Source organism: Leiobunum rupestre, chromosome 10, assembly GCF_980474605.1.
Source record: "Leiobunum rupestre chromosome 10, qqLeiRupe1.1.hap1, whole genome shotgun sequence".
Classification (NCBI taxonomy): Eukaryota; Metazoa; Arthropoda; class Arachnida; order Opiliones; family Sclerosomatidae; genus Leiobunum; species Leiobunum rupestre.
The window spans coordinates 21,702,377-21,722,900 of NC_143393.1; the positions used below are offsets into that span (position 1 = coordinate 21,702,377).

Consider the following 20,524-nt stretch of genomic DNA (forward strand, 5'->3'; position numbering starts at 1 on the left):
TTTATTAAAATAAAATGATTGGGAGCTTTCGGACCGTAGTCCTTCGTCAGCCGCTACAATATTCTGATTGACGAAAGCTCCCAATCATTTTATTTTAATAAAATCATTTTTTAAATTCCATGAAGTAGCAGTACTTTTTATTATAAATCATTACAACAAATTGAATTAGAACCATTGAACAAAATTTTAAAATCCCTGATATTTATCGCTGAGATTTTGGTCAACAATATAATCCTCTGATATTTTACTCACATTTTGGTCAACAATATAACCCTCTGATATTTTACTCACATTTTTATAAGCAATCCAATTCCCTGATATAATAAGTTTATGATACCTATCATACACTTATGCTGATATTTATATCTGAGTGATTTTGGTTAAAAATGTAATCTTCTGATATTTTCGTAACATTTTAATTAACAATCGAATTCCCTGATATTTCTATGTTATGTTTGTTAACCATCTAATTCCCTGTTATTTCTATGTTATGTTTGTTAACCATCTAATTCCCTGTTATTTCTATGTTATATTTGTTAACCATCTAATTCCCTTATATGTAATGTATTCGTAGTTTTCGAAGTTTGTTTGAACAATATACCAAATATACAGGGTGTTAACTAAAAAATGGACCAGGGCGAATATCTCAAAATGTGTTTTAGCTACGATTTTGAAATTTTAGGGTGTTATAGAGCGCTCAGGGGGTATATACAGATCAATAATACGCATCATAACCGTAGTACGATATTACGCGTAAAATAAAGGGCATTTTGTTCACATAAAAGAAAATTCTGATATCTTAACCTTTGGCGCTTTGACCTCTTAAACTCTTTATTCTCGGCACTTTTAACTTGACATTCTTGGCCACTAAATATTAAGTATAATTTGAAATTAAACTAATATTAATTCAAACTAAAGTCATTGCGCAGATCATCCAATTGGGTTTCAGTTTTCTCCCATAAAGTCATTTTTATACTTCACTTAGAATTTAATATCAAAGAATTTAATGCCTTTAAGTATTAAAAACAGTCGTGTTTAAAGTCGTAACTAGGGCTCGGCGGAACAGCTTATTTTGATTATTCATAAAAAGTTCGGTTCAATATTTACTTATGGATATTATTCGCGGTTATAAAACGATTTAATATTAAAAAAAATTGGTATTTATTCGGATAATTTTCGGTTATGGATAAAACAAATAAAACGAATATTTCTTTTACAAACCCCGAGCTCTATTCGTAACCCGCTTCGCAAAATAGTTATCAACTTTAAAAAAGTATATAATAAATTTATACCCCTTAACCAATCGGGAAAATAAATCGTACAAAATATGAAACGAACTAATAATATTTAACCAAGTTTCAAGCAGCGTTGGTAGCTTTCTTTAAGACATTATACTGGAAGTGGGGTGGCGGAGTGGTTAGCACATTCTCCTCGCCGCAAGAGGAGCTGGGATCGAACCCAGTTCCTCTTGCGGCGAGGTGAATGAGCTAACCACTCCATCACCGCACAAATGGGAAGAAGTTTCAAAGTTCATCCGAACTCGCATTGTCAGTGAAAGATTTTGGTGCTTTTACCGCGCTATACTCTTTGAATATTACATTGGAACAAAACAAGTTATCCTCCAGCCTTTTCATTTTTTGATTTCATCTCCAGAAAAACCAGCAATTTATCTTTTTATCTTCGTTTATTGTTTTATTAAACACCCTCGAGTAGTAAATACCTTTCAGGGGAAACAGTGGCGTAGCATAGAGGGGGTGGGGGCGTAGAAGGCGGTCAGCCCTGGAAATAGGTAGAGGAGAGATAGACTGAAACCTGTTATATATTGAGAGGGGCGGAAAACAAAGGGAGCACCCCGGGTGGCCTAAGGTCTAGCTACGCCACTGAGGGGAAAGCTAAATATTTTCTCCTTGCAATATTTGTATTGGTTGCTTTTCTTCAGTCACTTCTTATGTGTTTTTCGGCTCGATAAATAACCAAATCAAAAGTAAATATTATAAATGTCATAGATACCTAGCTATCTTCCTCTAGGGGCAATGTTATTCCTTAGATACAATCTCTGATGCTTCTATAAGTTTCGTCAGCAAAAATAATGAGAAATGCATAGGTATTTTATAAAAGCAGTTTATATACAGGGTGCTAACTAAAACGCGGTGCAGGGCCAATAACTCAAAATGTGTTTTAGCTAGGAATTTAAAATTTTCAGGACACATAGAACGTGCAGGGGGTCACTAGACAACGGAAATTTTGAATGACCTTGAATCATGTCTTCAAGGTCATTCAAAATCTATCTTGAGAATCATTAGAGATACATAATTGGTTTCAATTAGAAAAGAGTTTTTTTTATCAAGAAAAGTGTTGATCCCACCTAATTTGACCAATAACACGTCGAGGGATTTTAAACAAAAACAAGACGTTGGTGATGAAATTAATGTACCAGAGACCATGTTCATAACTTGAAAAGTACTCATTCTAAAGTATCAAAAGTTGCTAGACATACTCATCTAGTAGGGGGTCTCTAGAATTTGCAAAACTCGGATGACCTTCAACTCAAGGTTCAAGGTCATTCAGTGGATTTAGAGTGTGTTAATTAAAATTTTAAGTCTAAATGCCTTGAGCCCGATACAAAACACCATGAAGAAAACTTTTCAATTGGAGCCATTAATTTAAATCCACTGATTCTCGAGATAAACTTTGAATGGCCTTGAAGATATGATTCAAGGTTATGAAAATTTCCGTTGTGTAGTGAAGCCCTGCACGTTCTATATGTCCTGAAAATGTCAAATTCCTAGCTAAAACCTATTTTAAGTTATTCGCCCTGTATCGTTTTTTAGTTAACACCCTGTATAAACTATAGAGCTACATTTAAAGCGGAAAAGTTACCATTTCCGTGAAAAATTTCCAGTATTATCGTATTTTCGTTCAAATATTAATTTTCCAACCATTCCATTCCATTTGACAATGCTTTCTCATTTCCGCCCATTCCCGAAATTCACAATCCCGATTCAAAGTATCGCAAATAGATTGAAAATACGTTACCGACCATTCCCGAAAGCAAAATTACATTTTCTATCCAATCCCTAACTGAAAATAATATATAGAACTGATTTCCTCGCATTACCTCAGAGCAAAAGTCAAGCAAGTCGATAATTCGAAATAAGAAACCTCTTAATGTTTATTCATATGGCTGACTTATTAATATATTTTTTAATTTTACTTTTACATTCTTTTAGTATATTTTCATTATTAGATTATTAATGCAAACATTTTAGATTTAAATTCAATTTTTTTTTCTCAAAATAGGGGTTTTAGACTCGCTTCAGTTTGGCGAAAATTTAAAATCTTTTTTCAAATCCATTACTTTTTTAATATGATATTATCTCAATATTGAAGTTTATTTCGAAGTGGTAGTATTGCTATGACTGAAATGTAAGGTGTTGCTGCCATCAATTGCCACACCCCTGATCACATTTTGTCATGATCATAAATCGATACTGTTCTTTTTCTAAATTGCTTAAAAGGATTTTCTCAATCTGTCAAACCAAGTTCAATTATTAACGCGACTGTCGCGACATTACCTGGGACCTCTCACGGAACTTCGGCAACGTTTTACGCACCGTGCGTAAGTGACCCTGCGAAATTGGCCTTAGAAATATTTAATTTAATTATTTCTTGAACATGGTTTAGGGTTCAGGTATGTTCCTTTCGGATATCGAGCTCAAAACAGTGGCGTCGGCCCATTTAATGGGAATGTTTTTATCTTGAGAGGTAAACCTCTGTTTCTGACTCCCATCATTCGAAGGCGGTTTTCCTTCCGCGAATGATCATGATTCATCAATCGATTGGAAATATCGTAGTTTCGCGTTCGAAATATATTTTTGGGCACTAGAGCGTCCACAAACTGGGGCGTTCGATATCTCTGGAATTTAAATTCTAGATCTTTACATTATGCACGCATTAGGTGTAATTTTAATAAACTTTGGAAGTAAAAGCGTTTGAAAATTGTGCATTTAGTATACCTTGTGCCGTTAGGGATAAAATACAAATGTTGGAAAACCTCACGGAACTATGGCCAATAGAGTGCGAATTACACTGATTTCCTTTGTTACCTCGATATGGTACTAAAATTTCGGCTGGTTCAACTTTTTCTAATCGTTTTGCCACAGTTCCAACATATTCAAACCTATTTTTGTCAGTCCAATAATGTATTTATTTCTTCTTAGGGAGAATGATGCAATTTTTAGCGTTGACCCGGATCTCATTAGGCAGTAAGCGCCTTCACCCTACGAAAATATATCTCCGCGGTATCTCATTGGTTCCCGAATACTGACGTGTTCCAGCGCGATTGAAGCCCACGCCAATGACCAATCTCCAGACTCTAGTTCTCAGCACTTTTTCCACTTAAGAAAATTATCGTGGTAGAGAAACTACGGGCCAAATAATGATAAATTCAGGACATGACTCTGGTAACTTCAGGCGCACTAAATCCGTCGTGTACTAAAAGATACAAGCGGCCATTTTAATAGTGGATTGGGTGGGGGGTAAATTAAAAATTGGGAACAAAATTAAGCAGAAATTTCCGGTTTTCCGAACGCCATCTAATGTTGACAAAGTCGGAATTCGGAAATAAGTTAATAATAATAAATAAATAAATAAATAATAACTCTTAGATTAATTGGAACGATTCTAGGAAAGTATGTTTAATATTATATAATAATGTATATTAGACTAATTATGAACTTAGTATATATAAAAATAAGTAAATATTACGCCCAATATCATAGCTGTTAATAAATATTCCAGGATATTTACTAGTACGACGACCGCGTGTATTAGTTTTGAAAACTGTCCCTAAAAAATTTGCTGCCAAAATGACGTAGTTCCGCGATTGCGCGTTTTTCCCAATAGAGGGCAATAGTGGTCGGGTGTTAACACTGTAGGACGGGTTTATCATTATTGGGCTCATGGAGGAACCATGTCCCTCCGCCTGTTCCCGCGTCATATTTCCCCCTATCGGCGTCCATCTTTGAAAGTTCCCCTTGTTTTGTCACCTCCGGAAAACACCGAAACGGCACTGTGGTTTTGGAGTTCTCACTCACCCCACCCCTCTAGGCCTCCTTGACGCGGATTTCAATTTAACCTTCGCTACCTCAATTTCAAATTTAATTTAACCTTCGCTACCTCAATTTAATATTTAATTTAACCTTCGCTACCTCAATTTAATATTTCATTTAACCTTCGCTACCTCAATTTAATATTTCATTTAACCTTAGCTACATCAATTTAATATTTAATTTAACCTTCGCTACCTCAATTTAATATTTAATTTAACCTTCGCTACCTCAATTTAATATTTCATTTAACCTTAGCTACATCAATTTAATATTTAATTTAACCTTCGCTACCTCAATTTAATATTTAATTTAACCTTCGCTACCTCAATTTAATATTTAATTTAACCTTCGCTACCTCAATTTAATATTTAATTTAACCTTCGCTACCTCAATTTAATATTTAATTAAACCTTAGCTACATCAATTTAATATTTCATTTAACCTTCGCTACCTCAATTTAATATTTAATTTAACCTTAGCTACCTCAATTTAATATTTAATTTAACCTTCGCTACCTCAATTTAATATTTAATTTAACCTTAGCTACATCAATTTAATATTTAATTTAACCTTCGCTACCTCAATTTAATATTTAATTTAACCTTAGCTACCTCAACTTAATATTTCATTTAACCTTAGCTACCTCAATTTAATATTTCATTTAACCGTAGCTACCTCAATTTAATATTTAATTTAACCTTCGCTACCTCAATTTAATATTTAATTTAACCTTAGCTACCTCAACTTAATATTTCATTTAACCTTAGCTACCTCAATTTAATATTTCATTTAACCTTAGCTACCTCAATTTAATATTTAATTTAACTTTAGCTACCTCAACTTAATATTTCATTTAACCTTAGCTACCTCAATTTAATATTTAATTTAACCTTAGCTACCTCAATTTAATATTTCATTTAACCTTAGCTACCTCAATTTAATATTTAATTTAACCTTAGCTACATCAATTTAATATTTAATTTAACCTTAGCTACCTCAATTTAATATTTAATTTAACCTTCGCTACCTCAATTTAATATTTAATTTAACCTTAGCTACCTCAACTTAATATTTCATTTAACCTTAGCTACCTCAATTTAATATTTAATTTAACCTTAGCTACCTCAACTTAATATTTCATTTAACCTTAGCTACCTCAATTTAATATTTCATTTAACCTTAGCTACCTCAATTTAATATTTCATTTAACCTTAGCTACCTCAATTTAATATTTCATTTAACTTCGCTACCTTAATTTAATATTTAATTTAAGTTGCCGAATAAATTAATATTTTAAAATAATTTAGAATATTTGTGAAATATATTATCAAGAATGTATTTATTTATACTCAGGAAGAATTAATATGTGGAGATTATTTTTAGCGTTTCTCCAATTCCACCCGTTGGGGTCCCCGGTATGCTCCTCCACTTTAATAAAATCAAATAATATCGCAATCTCATTGGATCTTAAAAATTACGTTTTTCGACGCGATTAATGGTTAAACATCTGATGGAAAAAATTAATACGCGAATCCGTATTTCACCGCACATGCCTTTTCAAATTTCAACAGTAACCTCCACTGTCCACAACCCCATAAAGTCCATTATAGAAGATCCAATACGGCACGACTAATCAGGCAAAGTTTGGAAAATCAGGTGCAAAGTTTCCGCGACGTTGGCCGTTCAAATATTCGAGTGTTTGTCGGCCAAGTTAACGTGGCTGTTCTATCCACGCACTCTGAGATTTCAGTTGAAACTTTTACGGCAGCTCGCTTAACTCATCTATTTGAACAGGCCGAAACCTTAATCAGCGAGCATCTCCGTCCGAAGAGATAAGCCGAGATCGGTAGAAGGAAGGGAAAGTTCTTAGCCCTGCTAGAATGTGCATCGAGTGACCGACGGAGACACTGGCGTCTGTCAATATTGGGAGCTCGAATATCAATATTGGGAGCTTGGAATAATGCTGGCAACATAAATACCCCTCGACGGGCATTTTGACGCGAGTGTAGCCCTCATTATACGAGATCCATATGCAGCCAACACTCGATTTGATCCCGCCGTTTTAGAGTTTAAAAAATGGTCCTTAAGACCGAGAGAGCTAAAGCCTAAAGACAATGCGCAACTTATCGATCAAAGAGAGCGCTGGGAGTTAGGAAACCGCGGCTTAACCGCGAAGGCTTCGCGACTTCTTGAAGGATGGATTTCGGATTAGAGGTCTACCTCTCTACCTCAAACCACTGGCTTAAATCATTTGCCGGAATAATCAGCTTTAGTCTAAATACCTAGGTACTATGTTATGTTTAACCTTGGATCGGCGTTCGCTAATAATGAGTTATACAATGATATTAAATTAAAACCAGGGTTGCCACAGGTCAGAGGAATCGAGGTTAACAGAGAAGGGTCAGGGAGGATGCTAAGGAGAAACCCTAGTAACCTTTTCTGCCACCAGATGGGATAAATAGCCTTAAATCAGAGGTTATAGTTGAAGACACATATTCTCAGTTTACATAAACGCTACAATAAAATGATTTTTAGTTAAAACATAACCTGGAAAGTCATCTTTATAATTAAATAAGAGCTAAATTTTTTTTAATTTTATTAATTTTATCATTCTAGCCATGGTTAATAATTTTAACGTACACGACTGTCTAGTATTGCATTTAAAATGTACGATGAAAAGTGAAAGATCATGAAATTTGAATGTGAAAATATTCTGGCAACCCTAAAAGCGAAAATAACTTACTAAAAAAAATAAATTTCAAGAAAATGTAATTTATATTTAACCACTTTTTAATAATAATAATAATAATAATAATCAGCTAGGCTAATACCCAAGGCACCACCTTAGGCCCAAGTCATCTAGGGTTATTGGGAAAGAATGGTTGTCCAGCTCCATGAAAAATATAAAATAACAGCGCCACTGTGTTCGGAATACGAACTAAATAACGTCATTATTTCGATATCTTGAATGTTATATATAAAGTATGTTCGACATTAACTATTGAATTAAATTAATAATGAATAATTAATGTATAAAAAATCTAAATAAAAGATATACATTTTGTGAAAGAATGTGCGTAGCGTATTTCTTAAATTTTGGAAATTCTATTTCTTTAAAAAAAAAGCTAACATAAAGTAAATTACCCTCATATTTTGTTAAAGAACTACCGATTTCACTTTACAACGCCATATATTATGTGGATCTTCATTCTTGACTAGGTATTAGCCTAGCTGATTATTATTATTATTAAACCTTACTGTTGCCTAGGTAACTGCGCTCATTTACGAGAGAGCCCTGTGGCCAAACTTGTCGCCAGAAATAAATTGACGAAATTTCCCGTGCAACGGGCCTTTATAATAACGTAGGCAACGATCAAAACATAAAATGTTTTCTCAGGCGCCACGAGCCCAAATTAAACTTTAGTTTCTTGGCAGGCGCTATTCTCACGCGGTACTTAAATCCGAGACTCCAAATGGTTCCAGATTCCGCTTTTTATCTTCAAATACATCTAGTGTAATTTTTCTGCTTTTGAAAGTTAAACCTCTATCGAAAAACAGTTGGTTAAGAAGAAAAGAATAGCCGCAAAAAGTATAGTTGTACTGACCCATAAAATGGTAATTCGCCAAATATGACATTCCGGTCGACTTATAAATCCCTAATTTACTCTTAGCGTGGAGATGTTTTAAGAACGTCGTCCTGGAGTGTTTGAAAACATGATCTATGGGGATAAGTGTGGCACACAGTTGTCACCACTCTCGGAAGTAGGGATATGTGTGGCACGCAGTTGTCACCACTCACGGAAGTAATGATATGTGTAGCACACAGTTGTCACCACTCACGGAAGTAATGATATGTGTGGAACACGGTTGTCACCACTCACGGAAGTAATGATATGTGTGGCACACGGTTGTCACCACTCACGGAAGTAATGATATGTGTGGCACACGGTTGTCACCACTCTCGGAAGTAGGGATATGTGTGGCACGCAGTTGTCACCACTCACGGAAGTAATGATATGTGTGGCACACGGTTGTCACCACTCACGGAAGTAATGATATGTGTGGCACACAGTTGTCACGACTCATGGGAGTTGGGATATGTGTGGCACACGGTTGTCACCACTCACGGAAGTAATGATATGTGTGGCACACGGTTGTCACCACTCACGGAAGTAATGATATGTGTGGCACACAGTTGTCGCCACTCACGGAAGTAATGATATGTGTAGCACACAGTTGTCACCACTCACGGAAGTAATGATATGTGTGGCACACAGTTGTCACCACTCACGGAAGTAATGATATGTGTGGTACACGGTTGTCACCACTCACGGAAGTAATGATATGTGTGGCACATGGTTTTCACGACACACGGGAGTAGGAATATATGTTACACACGGTTGTCAAGACTCATGGAAGTAGGGATATGTGTGTCACACGGTTTTCACGACTCACGGGAGTTGGGATGGTTGTGGCACACGGTTTTCATGGTTCACGGGACTGGGAATGAGGTATGACACACGGCTGTCACGACTCACGCAAATGGGGATGGGTGTGGCACACTATTGCCACGACTCAGAGTCCTGAGTGGCTCACGGTTACGAGTGGGGATACGTATACATGGTTGGAGGAGCGAAAATGTGAAGGGTTTCTGAGAAAAGCAGATGGCGCTACCATTCCAGCCCTAATTTAATAATTAGTTTCGAACGCTCCTCGTTGTTGGGGCTAATTAGCCAGGGACATTCGATTTGTTCGCGGGATTTATAATTAGTTCCCCTCTATCACTCTCTCTCTCGCTTTTCGCCCATTTTACTCTTTAAACATTCATTCCCGTCGGCTGCCTGGCTTTCATTTGAAAATGTATCATCCCTCCCCCTCCTCTTTATCAGGTGGCTCATTATAGGCCATTACTCGCGTTTGAACAATGTGTAAAACTAGGCTACGCTCTCGCTCCCAGGCGCCGCTCTGTTGCGGCCATTAAACCCAATCGAATTTGCTCTCTTCGAAAGAGCTCGCCATTACAAACCGCGTTACGAGGCTACGCAACGAAATGACACCGAAGCACACTCTGCCTCTTCCGAAAGATAATTGACGTTCAATCTTTAATCATTCCAAATTCGAATCCCCTTTTCTCCGGTTATTTGATCAATATGTACAACCAGAAGTATATAACCGATATTTATAATGCATATGTCTTACGAGTATCCATTTAGGTCATTCCATTGGGCACGAATTTTCGCAGATGTGTACAACGCGACACCGATCAAAATTTTAAAGGATGTAAAATGGAAAATTACATTTCTAAATTAGTTATTATTGTAGATAATATTTTATATAAAATTATAGATAATATTTTATCTAAAATTTTAAATTATATTTTACCTAAAATAATAAATTATATTTTACCTAAAATAATAAATTATATTTTACCTAAAATAATAAATTATATTTTACCTAAAATAATAAATTATATTTTACCTAAAATAATAAATTATATTTTACCTAAAATAATAAATTATATTTTATATAAAATTGTAGATAATATTTTATATAAAATTGTAGATAATATTTTATATAAAATTATAAATTATATTTTATATAAAATTATAAATTATATTTTATATATAATTATAAATTATATTTTATATAAAATTATAAATTATATAATGATGTATTTAGCCCGTCATTATTTATTTCTTTTCAAAACATTTTTTGGAAAATCAGAGGAAGCTGTTCATTAGCGGAATAGTTAGTTAACTATCCCGCTAATGTTATTAGCTTGAATTTCTAGATGGATACATTTCTTCTAAGAGATATATTAAACACTTTTGCTAATGTTTTTTGAGAAATTGCCATAGCTATAAATTTAAAATTTGTAGTGCATTCAATATTATTTACTCCATATCACATAGTTGCTTCCAGCCTATTCTCAGACAAAAGTTGCGTTTGTTTTTTGGTTTTTATAAATTAAATTATCTTTACAATTTACTAGAAGTAGAAAAACGAATAAAAATAACCAATTTTGGCGGTTATTTGAAAAATAACCGAAATTTCCTCGGATAATGGATGGATAATACCGACCACTAGCAGGGGGATATTTATAAGTGTAAAATTGAATGACCTTGAACCGAAAAATTGAAGGTTAATGAATTCAGTGTTTGATAATAAAATAATCTGATTAATTTTAATGTGATTAAATCAAATAAATACTGAATAGTTTACAACGGTTCAATTATACCACCGTTGGCTACGATACATGCTTGAGCACTTTTAATGACCGAGTAGTGTTGTTCAACATTTTAATTGAACTATTCTCTCTCCCAAACTTCAATTTATCGGCGTCTGATTTGTCAAATTTGGTCAAATCAAAGTTATTTGAACTAATAATATGGCGAGCAACAACCGTTCTCGAGTTAGTTTTTCAATGACTCTCAAGACATGTTTCAAGGCCATTCAATTTTACCCTTGTAAATGTCCCCCTGTACCGGGAATAATCCACAGAAGTTTAAATGAAAAAAAAATAAGTTCTTTATTCTTTTTTCGTTTTTTAGAGGACACCCGGTATAACGGTTCAGGTACCCGAATCTCTTACAATAAATTATAGCGTATCATTTCATATCGGTCACTTGGGTTTATGCGAGGGGCTAACCACACTTAGAAAGTCTGTACACCGGATTACGCCTAGATTACCACTGTCAAAGGCAGGGACTTCAAAGATTACGCGTAATCCCATTAGTACAGTCAAAGGTACGGCTCTGTACACCGATTACGCGGAGTGATCAGCCCCTCGGGTTTATGAATTAAATACAATTTGAGATCAGATTGTTAAGTGTAGGAATTTAAAACAAACTGATCTAACGAGCTGTTTATCTTCAGATATCTGAAAATGACGACCTGAGCAGTTGGGCATTGAAAACACTACTTTCGCAATTCGTGTTTAGTCAATAATTGTTTAATATGAATAAACGTTTAAGAACTAGGATCGTGGTTATTTCTTATAGCAAACTGACTCAAAGCCAATAAACTTTCCTTCATCCTTATTGAAAATCCCAGCGTGCAGTCATCCCGCTATTTCGTACAGTCGCACGGAAATCAATGATCCAAGACTAAAATTTCCCCAGGATACTAATATAAGCTTCCATCTCCGAGAATATAAATCAAAGGGAACTGACAGCTGAGTTTCCCATTTCCCTGACAGGGAATGACTCCAATTCGAACGTATTTTGTCATATTAAAGGCTGCTTTTCACGAACTGACATTCGTTCTATTTGTCCTTCATTAGGAACAGAACTAGAAACCATCAGCTAAAAAGAAAGGTAAGGTCATACCAAGAACGTAAGTATTGTTCTGTGGATGTACCATTTGATTTGTTTTAAGAAACAATGAGTACTACCTAAATCAAACTGAAAATATCAATTCAAACTGAAACAGTAACACCATTTGTCAAGGACAATTGTTTTAAAATATTTTTTAATTGGAAATCTGCAATTAATCATTTAATTGATTTTTTTGCAAGATAAAATAAAACGTTTTGAGTTAAATTAATGAATTCGGTTTGGAAAAAGTACTTAATTATTATTAAAAATATAGAAGAAGAATAGCAATTCGCCGACTTATCACCTCGGAGTACTATAGGCCTATTAACTTAAAGCAAGTTGTGGCTCTTGCAAGGAAACCCCTCGTATACTTTTCCATATTTCACTAAAACGACCCCCTTAAAGGGGAACGGCCAAGCTTTTTCAAATATGGCCTTATTTCCGTATCAAAAGATTAACAAGACGTTCAATATACTAACACGTACCTTTTTTGTCTTCAAAAAATAGCTTTTGGCCCAAAAAGTTGAAACGAAAAATAACGCCAGGTGTTTGGGTTTGAATTTTCGCCGCCATCTTAGGGGCTGCCGCCAGCGCCCCCCCCCCCCCCCGTATGAGTGATTTGCGAACTATCCTAACTTTTAAAATTGCGCAATTTATGCTTAGGTCTCTTATAACTGGAACGCGCCGCGCGTGCGAAACAAATTTTTCGCGTCTTCAGCAGCGCGCGCTATTACGTTGTTTTTCGGTCTCACCGACTTCTCACCAGGTGTCGCGGCGGTCGCGCGCTTTTCAATTTTCCGAAATTTCTTTACTTTATTAAAAATTAACCACTCAATATTTTTTGATGCTGTTTTCGCCATAAATTTTAGTTTTTAATGGGCTATAGGGCTATCGAACTGATTAAAGCTTGACCGTTACCCTTTAAAGTTTAAACTAAGAATAAATAAATAAAATCTTTAAAAAATACTGAGTCTACTAAAATCACTGTTGACAAACATTTCATTGTTTATCATATTTTTGTGGAATCGAAAAATGTGTATTGTAAGATACGATTAATATTTGACGCTATGCCTCGGTCATAAGACGGTGATCGTGTTCAATTCAAGAGACTAGATCTTGAATAGCGATGCCGTATGCCTCGTTGCAACATGGATGTATTCATGTAAACCCATTAGGGTTGGCACAATTTTGCCAAGGGTGGAATAAACCGCGGTTTGTTCTAGAAAAAAAACCGGCTGGAAAAAACTAGATTTTTCCACCTATTGTTTTCCTGTTAAAAACCGTGTGGAAAATCGTACTTCCATGGTTTTTCCACCTCTAGTGGCAAAATTCAATAAAAAATAAATAATAAAAGCAGTATATTCTTCTATTTTATTCACTCCTTTTTTCATCACTCCTATTTGAAATGACCAAATTAGTCACTTAATAGATATATCAATGATTAATTTAGCATGAAAAGAGTTTTTTCCATTTTTCCGGTTTTTACCAGTTTCTCCCACATGCCCCGGCCAAAACCGGTTTTGCTGGGTTTTTGCCAACCCTGAAACCCATGAATATAAAACGTACATAGATCGCCTAACTGGCTGGCGTAGAAGCAGTACTAACAATTGTAAGTGTCTCGATTTTATATGACGCTCTAAATGCCGCTTTCCAATTGGGCGATAAAAACATTATCCTACGAGGAGACTTCCCATCAGTACTCCCCCGCGTAAACCTGCGAATAAGAGGATTTCTCTGATTGATCGGAATTTACGGCCAACTTCGACAATTTTTTTGCAGTCTAACGAATTCGCAATTCGCGAATCGGCAAGTTTGAAGCGATGGATTCTCCAAAGAAAAGGTTTGTTAAGGTTTTTGATAAATGCAAATTAAATAGCATTTAAATAAAACAGCAAACAGATCCTCCAATTCCAATTAGACGATTCATTTTATATTTTTAACTTATAATTTACGTGTTAATCATAAGAAACGTTCGCGTAAGGCCACGATTCTTGCTAAGGCTTATGTTTCTCACAAAAATACTGCAGCAGACGAAATTTGTTTTTAACGTTTTTTATAGTTTTGATATCTGTACATAGATGGCGCTGCTGTTGTACATACGTCACAGACTTACTTCCCCTTCCTTCCCCCTTTTCAGAAATCCTCTAGTAGTGAGGGAAAGAGAACAACTTAGGCGAAATATTTTTATCGGCCTATTGGCCAGATAATAGTCAGTTAGTTCAAGTTGTCATTGACTATTTGAAAGCCACTCTTCCCGTTCACGTGGTTAATTTTCGGTTATCCAACAATAACAAAGCAGTCGGGCGGAGCACAAAGTCCTGCCCCTGTGACAGACTGATGCCGTGAAGGGTATATTCTATATTCATGGATGTATATGAATAAAATCATGGTTGCACATAAATTATAGTTATTTAGTTCCAGTTTGTAGGCTTTGCAAATCTCAATCAATCTCACCTAATGATCTAGATTACAGGAGCTACCGAAAACGTCACTTTCTGGATGCGTAAAGTCCTAGCATTTTAAAGTATTATCAAAGCTAGAGTATCTATTCATTTTGTATGCTTCTTATGCACTTAGGGTGTATAGACGTTCTCAGTATTCTAAATTGATCATAATGGTATATTCCCATTCGATCGAAATCCCATTCGACCAAATTCAATATGTTTCCGAAATATAGCCCAAAATGCGGATTCGGTTCATTGGGACCTTTTGTTTTGTTTTTTACTTCTGCCCCGAGATATAGCAGGGTACGCAAAAAACGTTATACCTAAACAAAATTGCTACAGGTGTACAAACGGTAAGGTTAGGTTAGGTTAGGTTAGGTTAGGTTAGGTTAGTCTCTCACTTCCCTAGGGTGGCGCTCTTTTATAAATATATTTATGCTTTGAACTTTTTATTTATATCAAGAATACAATAATTCGAACAATTTCATTTTTTAATGTGAATGGTTAAGTTTGTAGCAATTGCGTCGAGTAAGGCTAACGCGACTTCTTCATTCAATAATATAAACGTGCAAAATTGGGCTGTAAACCGCACAATTGGGGTATTTTCGATCGATTGGGACTCAATGTTAAATCGTTTTCGAACGAATGGGATTTCGGTCGAATGGGACCAAAGCTATTATAATACGTTCACTTGACTCTGTGGATAGTCTAAGGAAAGGTACACAGTAAAAAGTAATGGTCTAAAAAGGGTCTAAAAATGGTTTAATAATGGTTCTCGTACGTTCTCAGTATTCTAAATTGATTATAATACGTTCACTTGACTCTGTGGATAGTCCAAGGAAAGGTTGACTCGTACATTCTCAGTATTCTAAATTGCTATTTGATTATGCCTATAATACGCTCACTTGATTCTGTGTATGGTCTTGGGAAAGCTAGACTCGTACGTTCTCAGAAATCTAAACTGATATTTGGTTATGCTTATAATACGCTCACTTGATTTTCTTATTAAAGGTAGACTCGTAGTTCTCAGTATTGTAAATTGATATTTGGTTATGCTTATAATACGCTCACTTGATTCTGTGTATAGTCTTAGATAGGTAGATGCGTACGTTCTCAGAAATCTAAATAGGATCTTGGTTATGCCTATAATAGGTTTTCCTTTACTATCTCTCTCTACGCTGTTCTTTATGATGAGGCGGTTCGTGTTTACCAGGCAATGAAGTACGTGTCTCTGACACAGCGCACTTCCCTCGAAGCCAGCCAAGAAAAATATCACGTCTCTCCGTTATAGCAAGCAGTCGCTTCGCTATATACCATCGTCGCGTTGACAACCTTCTTCGCTCTTTTACAAATTGAATGGGTGGTACCGCCAATATTGAACCCGCCGAAAAAAGGAGGAACAATTTAGGGGTCGTATTCGAAGGCGCGCTTCCGGGCGGACCCCAATTAAGGACTGGAAGGAAGGACCAAAATTATTTAATTGGTTACTGATTTCTTAACTACCACGACACTGCAGCCCTACATCCTCTGGCGTATTATCTTATTAGCACCTGCAGAAAAAGTTGCCATAAAAATTTGCTTGGCACGATCGAAGATGCAATGTAATGCAATGTAAGGCAATGTAATGCAATGTAAGGCAATGTAAGGCAATGTAAGGCAATGTAAGGCAATGTAAGGCAATGTAAGGCAATGTAAGGCAATGTAAGGCAATGTAAGGCAATGTAAGGCAATGTAAGGCAATGCAATGTAATGCAATGTAATGCAATGTAATGCAATGTAATGCAATGTAATGCAATGTAATGCAATGTAATGCAATGTAATGCAATGTAATGCAATGTAATGCAATGTAATGCAATGTAATGCAATGTAATGCAATGTAATGCAATGTAATGCAATGTAATGTAATGCAATGTAATGCAATGTAATGCAATGTAATGCAATGTAATGCATTGTAATGTAATGCAATGTAATGCAATGTAATGCAATGTAATGCAATGTAATGTATGTGAAATATTTATCTTCTAATTATTTTAAAATGCTCAAAATGTTTTTGATCAACATTAGTGGAAAACTTTACAAAATCCAATTTAATTCGATTAATATAAACTTTATTTCGCGCCAAATTCTAGGCGCCGTTTTCTGTCATAATTATACCTGGATTATACCTTTTCGAAAACAAATCATTGTATGAGGTGAAATAATTATATCTCAATGTAGTGCTATTATTCAATTTATTGAAAATATCCTATACTAAGAAAAGTATTATGTCACCTAAAAGTTGCTATATTCTATAGCTAGTGAGTTTGACAGTCAAATGGTTCTCTTTTAACTGTACCATTTATACTGTTTATAAACCACCATGATAGAAATGTGGCCAGTCATAGTTGAAATCGCAAACTTTTAAAACCTACATGTAAATCTTCGGTTAATTTTAATTTCGTTTTAAACAGTGTTGTTAATGATTAAAATACCCTCCCCAATGATATTTTAACCAAAAACGTTATCTCAAAATTGTCCCTCTTTTACAATATCGATTCTCAAAATATGTTAATCTTTATTGTATTCTGTTTTTATCTTTATTATTTTGTTATATTGATTATTTGTCTTTCTGCACATAAGCCAGTTGTTGTTTCATTGAATAAAAATATTAATAAATAATAGTGTTGTTAATTTTCCGATTTGCGGAAAATTTTCCGCAAATCGGAAAAATAAAAATTGTAACATAAATTACTTTTTAAGGGTTTTTAATGTTTTTAACTTTTTATCAATATAAAATGTCTAATAACAGTAAACATACTACAAAACATTCATAGTTATTATTACATTGTTAATCAGTTTGAACTAGTCTAGAGGTTAAGTTTTACTTTTAGATTCGAAGAAATGAGGCGAAAATGCCGCTTTATTTAAATTTTGTAAACAATATATTAGACTAATCATGGAATGAAATTTTTTTATTTTTTGAGGAAAAATACGGAAAATTTTCCGGAAAAAAGGCCGACTTACAACAGTAATAAATAAAAACGTTTATTTTGTTAGAAACAGTTTTTTTTGGTAATAAATCCGTATTTATTCCCTTCTCGCTACAAAAGTGTAACTTGGCGCCATCTTGTATAGATAAAAGGGTGAAAATCAAACCTCTTAAGGGCTTCGCTCTGATTGTTTGTTTCCCTGAAGATATTTTACGAATAGGTCTATTCCGTAATAGACACGATGTAATCTATTTCTCGGCTAGGAACTGCTGCCACCGCTGCGGTGTTAGTGAAGATTAATTAACGAAATAAAAAAGGGGTACAGTATGGTCCAATGAACCGTAAAATCGAGCGCGGGTGCCCTTCGTTCGGGTCGGACCCTCTTGACGCAGTCTTGCCAAAAACATGTGGCGATGATGCCCGCCTAATTAATAAAACGAAGGCCCTTGCAAACCATTTAGGGCAGTGTAAATGCCTATTTCCCAAAGCTTTCCGCCTGGTCAGTATCTTTGAGGGCCCGATATTAAAAAAGGGGATGTCATAAAAACCGTTTGTGGACGTATCCGAAATTAAACCAACCAAACCTTCTATCTTTGAGTTATTTAATTAAGTGAATTTAGAAGGCAGCGCGTTTACTGTTACTGGGAGCGTAAGCCTGTCATGGGGACTAGCGCATTCGAAGATTCTTCGCGGTTCAATTAGTTAGCAAAGTTGGCGGGATTCTAGAAACTGTCAACCAATCAAGAGATGGCGGTAGTGTAGTTACAAATTTCGTCTGCTATGTATTCACTTACGGTACGGGGGTATATAAATCTTTAGAGTGTATGCTATGACAGGAATTTATTGTAGTGTATATTTTACAAACTTGGGCAGTAGAATCGACTTATTACCCGGGGAAATACTGAACAATTTACTATTTATAAATGGTCCCTTATCAAAAAAATGCTTCTAAATTAATAACGAAACAAAAATAGAAAAATAACATTTGTTGGCTTTCAGCGATGTTATGAACTTGTAAAACACACGATCCTGACATTGTTACGCCTACAATAACCGAGTAGGTGAACCAGAACTGGCTAGTGTTGTCACTTAAGTTTCTTAACAAATTGCTGCTGTCCAAGTTACTTTATTTCGCTGCATTTGGGCAAAGTCTAATTTCGGTAGGTGACTCTAGACAGCTAAATGAAATAGGCGCAGAGCAGCGCAACTCCAAAACGTATTCTTTGCCGCTTCCGTATCCCTTCGAGGAAGTGTTACCGAAGTAGAGTATTATACGTTCTGGAGTAACAACGGCCGTTTATCTGTCGCTGGTCGTGTCCAGAGTAATTACTCGTAACGAAATTTCACTTTTTCGTTAGTGTCACTTCGTGCGTGTACATGTTGGAATTTGGAAGCGAGTTCTGCCCTGACTAACGCCAGGGTCACACAAGAGCGTAAAACCCAGTTTAGGTCGGTTTGAATGCCAGTTTTGACCGCCGACGATAATTCTTGGTTCACACTTGCGAAATCGCTTCACAACGGTTCGCTTATAGCCAAGGCTTAACGTCATTTCAAATTATGACCAGAATTTTGAAAATACTAAAATGTATACCAAAACAATTAGTTAATCATGTTTACTACACATACACAGAAACAAATGTGTTCAGATATTGAACACAATACATGAACACCATCATGCATCACTTTTCTGCTCATGTTCAAAAACGAGAACGTGTTCAATTAGAAATATGGTTAGGTTTTGAACGTGTTCAATTAGAAATATGGTTAGGTTTTGAACGTGTTCAATTAGAAATATGGTCAGTTTTTGAACGTGTTTATTATGTCATGTGTTCAGGGTTAAAAAGTGTTCTAAATGTAATGTGTTCAGGTTTTGTACATGAGTTACTGGAAATGTTCAGCTTGTGAACATATTGAAAATCTCCGGACCCTTATACTGTTGTAAAAACCCTTTAAATGGAATATTTATTAATATTAAAAGACTAGTTACAAAACGAAGCTCTTGGATGGTCTAAAACCTAGTTAACTGTTAAAAAATATTTTATTTTTCAGTTAATATAGCTTAAATTATTAGATCAGGGTTTTCAACACTTTGTTAAAGTATTCAGTTATATTATTTGACATTATTTAGAATTTTTTTCCCATTATTTAGGAAAATTTTAGCAATTTTACTTCCCCGCCTAGTCGTTTTGAAAGCGATTCTAAGCGAACCGACTTGGACGAGTTGCTTCCCAGCGTGAGAAAACGCTGGTTTTGAAAACTAGTTATCTAAAACAAAGCGATTATAGGGGTAAGTGTGAACCTGACTTTAGTTAACCTAACAAACAACTACGTGAGAGGGGAGCGTGCGCAGAGGGGATATTTTATCTCGTAGGCGGGGCCAAAGCGATTTTAGGGGTAAGTGTGAACCTGGCTTAATAAAAGCGTGTTCCTACCCAGTTTGGTTTTCTTATACTCCTTTCAACTTGAACTTAAAATCCAGTTTCAGCTGTTTTGAATACCATTTTTGATCTATAAACTAACAAATAAGTGGTTAGCACTTTCGCCTCGCAGCAAGAGGAGCAGGGTTCGATACCAGCGTGTGGCATTCGGTGATAACTCCGAACAAATCCTTTCACGTTGTCTTTGCAAGTTCTGTCCACACTGGTTAACGGTAATAGTTAGGTTATAATAGGTAATAGTGTAGG

At 35.3% G+C, this 20,524-nt stretch overlaps 1 protein-coding gene across 1 annotated transcript in view; it reads right to left on the minus strand.

Annotated features, from left to right (window-relative positions):
- The window catches only part of LOC149925033 (metabotropic glutamate receptor 2-like), a 250,617-nt gene that overhangs the window by 163,312 nt on the left and 66,781 nt on the right, over nucleotides 1-20,524 (minus strand). The gene's annotated exons all lie outside the window — the stretch shown is intronic.